We start from the raw sequence: 8,149 nt of genomic DNA, 5'->3' as shown, positions 1-8,149 counted from the left end.
ATTGGACCACAAATCTGTGAATAAAAAACCAACACCATCATTGTTTGAAGAAATTGCAATTTACTTCCATTTATTATAATGATACAATCAAAATAGCACCATTACACCAGGCAACAAATTGGGATAAAGGCAAGAAATTGCATAAACACAATTACATGCCTATACACAAACAAAAGCTCATAGAATACGCGTTTACACACTTACATACCTAATGCAAACTACAAATCCGAAAAAAACAATACACACAGTTACATACCTAATACACTCTACAAAACAGAAAAATAAATAAAGATAATAAAACATAATCCAACCAAAATTTATACACATTAACACACAAATACAAAAGAGAAAAAAAAATAATGCATAATGTATATCTAGGTGGGACAAAATTATAAAAAAGGCGCATTACGGTATACATATTCACAACAATATTTTGTTCAGTATTTCCAATCAAGAACCACATTGGCATTACATCAAACATTTGACGGACATATTGCAAATGACCATCTTACATCGTGTATGAAAAAAAAAAAAAAAAAAGACAGTGTATACATAACAAAAAAATGGGATTGCTAACCTTATGTAGTTGTTTGGTATGCTAATGTTGATTCTTGAAGACCCTTAATTTTCACAGTGAAGAAAATGACTCGTGCTAATCACATGAATGTATTATATATAGATGAAATTGAAATTCAATTTTGGAAATTATTACATGTATGAGCCGATTAAACGAGTTTAATCGAAATTGCATGATTGATGGAATCCATATAATATACATTGGGAGTATTTGAATAAATAGGATAGATGTGAATTTGAAATCCATTCATAGAATCCACTGGAATTTGAGGCTAATCAGATCAACTATAATAAACGAAGATCCGTTTTGCCACATGTCAATCTCTCATGAGTTTTGACACATGTTATTTTGTGATATTTTTGGAATAAATAGTATCCACATGTCAATTCTTAGGTTTTCAAAATTTAAAATTAAAAAGCCACATAATATTTATATATTTATATATGTAAAGTAATAAATGTCATAAATATGATATTAAATTGCAATTAATATATTTATTTATTTTTTATTTCAAAATTTTATTTTAAAAAATATTTATTGTTTAAACTTTAATATTTAATTTCTTTTTTAATCAACCTGTGCAATACACAAGTTTTACACCTAGTGATATAAGAAAAAAAAACTTGTATCTACCCTTACTAATAATTAAATAGTTCCTATTGTACACGTGTCAACTCCATATCGGCATATGCACTTGTCATCATATGAGAGCTTTCCTTTAATTTTATTTTTCATTTAAAACGACATTAAAATTTTGATTTCATTTCCCTTTTTATTGATTTAAAAGACATTAATATTTTGATTGCATTTCCATTTTTATTTATTTCAAATTTGACGGATCCCTTTAGTCTTGCCTTATCACAATCTTTTAAATTTTTACAAAACACTAGAAGATACCAAAATCAATTAGAAACTAATTAATTATCCCATAAAATCAGGAAAAATAAATCTATGTAGTTATCCCATAAAACAAATTAATATTTTATTTAAAATAATTGATTAATAATTATAAACTTTTATTATTAAATTTAATTAAAAAACTCAACACGGGCTATAACTAGTATTTGCTATGTATATGAACTTAAATTCAGGAGGTTAAATTTGAAAGGAAACGTGTACACATAGATGAGGAGCGCGGGTATGGATCTAAACAGAGATGATCATTTTTGGCATCCGGTGCATCTTATGAATATGAAGGATTATATAGTAATTTATGGACGATTTGTTTGTGGAACGCCATGGCTTCATTATGAATGTTGTAAAAAATATTAGTTAACTGTAGAATAGGGACCCCGTTTTGCGGGGTATGGATTTTCCGTCTTTTTCAATTGATTCTTGTAACTTATGCGATCAATCCGTACCTAGAAAAAAATATGAATTGCAACAAGAATAGAAAGCATATTGAATGAGGTTATTTGTATAATTTACCATCTTCAACAAAAAATGTTAACAATTTTTGTTAACAATCAATAGTTATTTGTAGAAAAACATTAAGATTAATATATAAGGTTTGGAAACCCCAATAATGGCTTCCAGTTCTAAGAAATCCAGCTTGAACTTCATCAGCAATACAAACACCACCTGGGGCCAATTCCACTGCTCTCCCAACTCCCTTCAATAAATATTCCGATTCCATAGTTGTAATCAAATTTGACATAACATGAAAGACAAACTGATGATACTTAGTTTTCATCCTAACCTGAATACTTTCAGCTATAAAACCAGCAACTCTTTCAGAAGTTCCATGATCAATGTGATATTGAACATCTTCAGCATATCAAATCCCATCCGTCTGTACCTAAAGTTTGATTAAATTAGTCAAAATTGTATCAGAAAGAAATCAAGAAAATAAAGTTTTTAATGAATCTAGTGTTGAGAGTAGATTCAACACTTTCTACACTAACTTTATCATCAGTAGCATCACGATTAGGAAGGCCAAGGTCATAGGAAAGGGAAAAAGTTGAATACTCGTGATTCCTTTCCATCATTATTTGTTTTTATATTAATAACATTCAATTTTTACAGTTTTAGGACAATATTGCCCTTGCACACTGTTTTTATAGTTAAAAAAAAAAAAAAAACAATTTTTCCAGTTTTAGGACCATATTGCCCTTGCACATTGTTTTTATATTAATAAATTTCTATTTTTATGGTCTAAGGACCATATTGTACCTGCACACTGTTCATGCACAGATATTGCCCCTACACACTGTTTTTATGTTAAAAGTATTCAATTTTTGCATTTTTTGGACGATATTGCCCCTGCACACTGTTTTTATATTAATAAAATTAATTTTTTTTACAGTTTTGGGACCATATTGCCCATGCACACTGTTATTATATTAATAAAATTCAATATTACAGTTTTAGGACCATATTGCCCCTGCACACTGTTTTCATTGGGTAGTTTTTGAAATTTGAAGCTACGATGTTGAATAGAAAAGAAGTGAAGGTAGGATGATATAATATAAAAAATAGATGAAAGTGTGTTGTTTTTTTTTGCTATTATTAATCCTTTATTTTATGATGGTTATTGAACTTACGTAATATTGTAACAGTTCCAAAATCACTAAATGTGTCCGTCTCGTCCAACAATTGCACCATTCTGAAAATAAATTGACCAAAATGAAAGTTATTATATCAAAAAGCATCCAAAAAGTTGAGAATAAAAATTTATATATATAAATTATTTGCTAACCTGTTATACTTTTGATTTTCGTTTACAATATCCACATGTTGAATCAAATGGTTACCTTTTAAGTGTTGAGGACCAATCACCACTTGTACAAATTTTAAGCACTAATATTGCAGCAGCAACTGTATTGAGCATCACCTGGAATTAACATAAAAGCTCCAAATATTGAAAAGATGAATAAACTTGTGATTTTTTGAACCACGGTCAAATGAACATTACTCCATCCTCTATTTCGAGCCATGTGAAATATGTACACTCAATAAGCTATCTCACATAATCCATGTTTTTCCCACCCAAACATCATGTGGATTTTTGACTAAAAACTCAAAATCAGGGACCACTTGCAGATCAATCTGTAAATGTAAATAAAATCCATAACCAAATGTACCTTTCAAGAGAATCTGATCAGTTTCTTTCGGGCATTCTGTCAAACATCTAACGTGCAAGTCAAATCATTAGATTGTGATAGTTAATTTGATGCATATACTCCATTCTAATGTGCGTCTCCAAAGTAGCAAATGAAATAGATAAACCCTCAGTCATCCATATTTTGACTTTATGAAATAAAGTGAAGATGAACTATTAGGTTGTGTATAACCCCTAACATCATCCACCATAGCCAAAAGAATAAAAGATGGAATCTGAAAAGAATAGATCAGTATAAGCATCTATATAAAGTTCATACCATCTAAATAGTTTATTTAGTTCTGGGCATGTTTATGTTTTCCATATAGTGAACAACAAATTCAGTCCATGTTCAGAGTCTAAAATCACAACATAGAAACAGGAAAAATACAAACTAAACATTTTACATATAGAACATTATACCTTTCGAATGGAGTAATCGAAAGTATTAACGAAGTCTGATACACGAAGCATGCAATCAGGTTGTTGCATGTAAAAAGGATATTTTTGGTAAACAGAAAGCATACCAGCAGTGTTGCCTTCAATTAGAGCATGATTGTAGAAGCCGAGAATAAATCAAACCCTAGAACCCATCGATTGAGGCGGATGAATCCAGTTAAATATGAATGAATCTGATTGTTGATTCTTGCTGCTTTCCTCTCGGAATCGAAGTGGTAAGAGTAAACGAATCTGTCGACCTTCGCCTCTGTTCTTCCTTCCCCAACCATCTCAATCGATAACGTTGAGAAGAGGCAGATGATGACCAAACCACATATTAAAATTGAAAACGGACGGTGGAAGTTCGCAGAGGAAGATGAACCGTTAGCATTATCATATCCAAAACCACACATCCGGAAGGCAGCCTTGCAATCGGTGAGATCCAACGGTTTGAGGAGGTTCGGTTGGAGGTGAGAGGCGACACAACAGTATCCTCGTCGATATCCCTTATGTTCGTGAATGGGGGGCTTGGTACAAAATGGAACGCATCGCAGAAATCACTCCCCAAAAGAAGCACCGATGAAAGAGGCACGATCTTTAATGGGATCGGTTCCAATGAGCTACAGGTGGAGAAGCACGCGGAGGAGACGTATTGGAGGGTAATGGCGGTGGTGTAAGGAATCAACACGTAAGCAGATAACCCCTGGCGGGCCTAGAAGGATGATAAGAAAACACGTGTCACGTGTGTCTATAAAGAATTGACAAAATCACATAAACTGCCCAAATAAAAAATGGTCAGCAATAAATACAGAAGATAACATACCACCATACACAAAAAGACCATTCCTGCCCAAAATACCAAGAGTTCACTGTTCCTAATAAAAGTGACAAAATACACAAACATAAAAAGTGCAGGGGGAGAAAACGAAAAACAATACCAAAATGGTCAATAGAGAAAATAAGTGGACCAATTGTGCCAAATCCTTAAGAACTTTACTGTTCCTAAGGATTGTCCATCTTTAATATTTAAATTAAATATATTATATTATATATATTATATTTATATATAATATATAATTAGTATATTATGTGAAATTAGGTGAATTTTTTTAATAAAATTGAAAACGTATGTGAAATATTAAATAAATCAAAATTTTCATAACAAATGCATGGGAAATTAACAAGTAACAAAAGCATTTTTATTTATTAGGTAAAGAAGATAAACAGAATAAATATAGATAATTATTTCAAAAAGTGTCAATATTTTTGAGTTGTAAAGCTATTTTTTATTTTCTTCGATCAACTTTTTTCTCAACCTCTAATTTCTCTTATGCTCTGAACATATGCTTTATTAGCCTAACATTTCGCGAATTTTATTTAAGAGCCCTTTAATTTTATTTAAAATCCCTTATTATTTAATATGTATTCTATATAAATATTTGCGAGATGAAGGTCACTAAACGACTTGCTTTAAGGTTAAAGAATTAGAATCAGATACATAGTGATTTCCCATATTTAAGTATTTTAATTCACTTCCAAAATGAATATTTAAACTTGAAAGGTCCATGATTGCCTTCAAATTTTTCTCAAACATAGACAATTTGATGAGATATGCACACCTAGCCTGCACCATATGTAGAAGAAAGGTATTTTAGGGTATTCATATTGACTTAAGTTGTACATCATTTTTAGAAGAAAGACATTCTAGGGTTCTTATATTGATTTATTACAAATGTGAAAGTTAATTTCCTAGATTTATAATTTTTTTATATTTCATAAAAGTTAAGAATTAAGAAAATTCAATCACTGTTCTGTTTGTTCGTGATAGACCTTCGTATGAACCCCATTTTGGATGGCACCAACAGTAATTCAGAAATCATACGGACATAGAGGGTGTTTGGGGTTTCATTTTCATCATCATAATGACTTTTAGACAAAACTGATTTATTGACTTATGATGGTAGAAAAAGTAGTTTTTAAAAAAGTGTTTGAATTAGTTTTTATGGTGAGAAAAAGTCAATAAGTTGTTTTTTTTTCTTTTAAATGTTTTCTTAGCTTAAATGTATTTTAAGGTAATATTTACTTTTACAACTCAAAAAGTCATAAGGAGTTTAGAAAAGTTATAAATTCTACTTTTTAAAATCTCATTTTTTAAGGGTTAAATACAAATTGTTTTAAAAGTTTTTTTCTTTTAGCCAAACACTTTTTTTTTTGAGAAAATTACAAATTTAGCCAAATATACTAATTACTTTGTGAAAAATAGCCAAAAAAACCCAAATTACAAAACTAGCCCTTAAAATCGCAGATGGATTAAGTCCATCTGTGATTTCGCATTTCCATCTGCGAACGTACAAGTGCCTAAAGCACATTCGTGCTTTAGGCACTTGTACGTTCGCAGATGGAACAGTCCATCTGTGATTTTGTACATTCCATCTGCGATTTCATAGCTATTTTGTATAAAAACGTTTTTTTTTTTTCATTTTTCACTATCTTTTTAAAGAAACTCTCTCTCTTTCCATCTCCCGTCAGTTACAACGCAAACCAAATATTCATTCATTTTTTTAGAAACGTTTTAAACAAATTTTCCAAAGAAATAACAACAAAAATGATTATTTTTTGAAAAAGTTTATATATAATAAGGTTGTTTTGTAGTCAAACTCTATTAATTTCGTAGTTAAAAAAAAATCACAAAATCGCAGGTGAATATGTCGATCTGCGATTTTAGGCTGGAAAAAGGGGTATATATACAACGAAAAAAAACCACCTGCGAACGTACAAGTGGCTAAAGCACGTCTGTGCTTTAGCCACTTGAACGTTCGCAGATGGCATGACGAAATCACAGATGGATTATACCCATCTGCGATTTTAGTGGCTAAAAATGCAATTTTGATTTTTTTTGGTTATTTTCCACAAAATAATTAATGTATTTGGCTAAATTTGTAATTTTTTTTTTTTGACTTATTATTTTTTTAAAAAGTTAATAAGTCAATAAGTTGTTTTGAGATAAAATCCAAACACTCTGGTAGCGAAAACCGAAAATGTCCCACAATCACTCTTTCTTTTAAATACTGAATTTTTTCTTTAAATTTGTTTGCGCTTATTTAAACGTTGTTTGACTTTGGTCAGGCAAGTATTTGGTCTTTAGGATCAAACTAGGAGTTACATCTCGTGCGTTGCTGCAGAGATTTTATGATCAATTTAGAATGAATTAAATTAAACCGATGGTGAAAGTATTAGGGTAAACCTCGAATATCTTGAATCTTCGGGGTAAAACTATATAAATAGAGGATTAAAAGTATCAACGTTAAAATTGAAATATCGATAATATTAAGGGTAAAAGACGGATAAATACAACTACAAATCAAATGATGGAGAAAATATCATAGTTAAAATTAAAATACTACAATATATAAAAAAAACTTTTCTAAAAAAGAACCAAACTATAAAAAAAAAACATTAAAATTTTAAAATTTTGAATAAGTAAAAATATGGTTCTAAAAAAGAAATTATAAGTTAAGTATATTTTTTTCTGAACAAAACTAAGTTTAAAGTTATAAAAATGTAGTTTTATAAAAATAAGTTCAAATATAAAGTGTAAAAAAATGATAGGGGAAATTTTGAAAAAAGAATTGGACTATACTTTAAAGAAAAAACTTAAAATGTTGGTAAATTTTGTAATAAAGAAAAGTGAGCCGAAGTAACTTTATTATAAATACAACATCATGTATTGCCTATATACTCTGTCTAGAAAATACGACATACATTTAAATCAATTAAGAGGTAAAAAATTAAAATTTAATTCTACATAAAAATCAGCATTGGAAACATATGGAAGAAATCCCTTTGAAATTGTTTTGATAAAAGCCAGAGTTTGTGTGAGGCGGTCAAAAATCAATAAAATAAAGGGACATAAGGAAAAAGTAAGAGACGTGGCAAGATATGAACAGGCTTATTATTATTCACCACGTTGGTTTTTAATACTAACCAGGGATAGGACCATCCGGACGATTCTGCGGAAACCCAGTATGTTGAAA

The 8,149-nt window shown here is 30.0% G+C and overlaps 1 long non-coding RNA gene across 4 annotated transcripts; it reads right to left on the bottom strand.

Annotated features, from left to right (window-relative positions):
• Window positions 1-1,988: 1,988 nt before the first annotated feature.
• LOC145168410 (uncharacterized) lies at window positions 1,989-4,797 on the bottom strand. Of its 4 annotated transcripts, none has more exons than XR_013741853.1 (6): window positions 4,101-4,797; window positions 3,661-3,913; window positions 3,331-3,410; window positions 3,121-3,182; window positions 2,277-2,375; window positions 1,990-2,189 (listed from the first exon to the last, which is right to left on the bottom strand). It is a non-coding gene; the product is annotated as an uncharacterized LOC145168410 (long non-coding RNA). The 4 variants fall into 4 exon arrangements; XR_013741854.1 differs by having other exon boundaries at window positions 4,205-4,797; XR_013741852.1 differs by having other exon boundaries at window positions 3,661-4,797.
• Between the last annotated feature and the right edge of the window lie 3,352 nt (window positions 4,798-8,149).

This window comes from Lactuca virosa, chromosome 4, assembly GCF_052849685.1.
Source record: "Lactuca virosa cultivar CGN04683 chromosome 4, Lactuca_virosa_CGN04683_v6, whole genome shotgun sequence".
Taxonomy (NCBI): Eukaryota; Viridiplantae; Streptophyta; class Magnoliopsida; order Asterales; family Asteraceae; genus Lactuca; species Lactuca virosa.
The sequence above is the reverse complement of the archived record's forward strand: the minus strand, read 5'-3'. Positions and strand labels throughout refer to the sequence as shown.